Below are 689 nucleotides of genomic sequence, written 5' to 3'. Positions count from 1 at the left end.
CATACAGTGGTACCTTGGTACTCAGCTGCTTTGAAACTCATCCAATTTGGTACCCAATGCATTTTTGAAAGAAAAAAGAATTCCTGATACTCATCTTTTGTTTGACACACAATGCACAAGCTAGAACAGTGATGGTGAACCTTTTTGTTGTGGTGTGCTGAAAGCGCGTTCATGCCGGCATCCACAATACAATGTGACCCTTCCCCCCTGTGCATGCGCACGCAACCCCCCCTGGCCCCTTACCTGCACTGCGCATGCACACACCTCCCGCTGATTTTCGGCCCGTTTGAGGCCTTTTTCAGCCTCCCAGCGGCTCAAGGGAAGCCTCTTCAGCCTTTGGAGGCCGAAAAACAGGCCTTCCGGAAATACCAGAAGTACCCGTTTTCAGCCTCCGGAGGGCCTCTGGAGCCTGCGGGAGGTCATTTTCTCCCTCCCAGGGACTCACAGGAAGTCTCTGCAGCTTTTGGAGGCCAAAAACTGGGCCCCTTTTGGCACTTCCGGTATTTCCAGAAATATCGGAAGTGCTGAAACGGGGCCATTTTTCAGCCTCCAAAGGGACTTGTGTGCCCGCACAAATGGCTCTGCGTGCCACCTGTGGCACGCGTGCCATAGGTTCACCATCATGGAGCTAGAACATGTCGGTGTTGGCTGCCTTGTTGTGACATGCTGTATAATTCCTTATGAGAAAA

The sequence above is a fragment of the Notechis scutatus genome, chromosome 4, assembly GCF_049901735.1.
Source record: "Notechis scutatus isolate UNSWTSFEM ecotype Mainland chromosome 4, rNotScu1.2, whole genome shotgun sequence".
Classification (NCBI taxonomy): Eukaryota; Metazoa; Chordata; class Lepidosauria; order Squamata; family Elapidae; genus Notechis; species Notechis scutatus.
Note: the sequence above shows the minus strand (reverse complement) of the source record.